Source organism: Oryzias melastigma, linkage group LG6 (genome assembly GCF_002922805.2).
Source record: "Oryzias melastigma strain HK-1 linkage group LG6, ASM292280v2, whole genome shotgun sequence".
In the NCBI taxonomy this organism is placed as follows: Eukaryota; Metazoa; Chordata; class Actinopteri; order Beloniformes; family Adrianichthyidae; genus Oryzias; species Oryzias melastigma.
In genome coordinates, this window is record NC_050517.1 from 13,712,405 (window position 1) to 13,712,809 (window position 405).

Sequence of the window (405 nt, forward strand, 5' to 3'; positions counted from 1 at the left end):
GCTTTCTGGGACCAGCAGGTATACCTATTTTGAATGCGAGGGAGGAAGGGCTGAGGTGTCCAGTTCATTCCATATACTGTCAATGGTCAGAAGTAACAAATTGCAAAGGTAATTTCTCCTGTGAGAAGTAAAACAACAGATTTCTTAGGCATGTATTAGCTTCCATTGTCATGCTTTGGTGTGCAGACACAAATGCAGGACAGCTGGCAGCAACAAAAAAAAAATCTTTAATAACAAAAAGAAAAAAATCAAAAAACCAACGAAGAGCAAAATGCTGAAAAACTTTATGGAGTCACAAAAGTCCATAAATTAACCAAGGCCAAAATCCAAAAAGTATACAACACTCAAGATTAAAAAAAAAAAAAAAACTGGCAAGGGAGACAAGATCTGGTGCATAGGGCAACC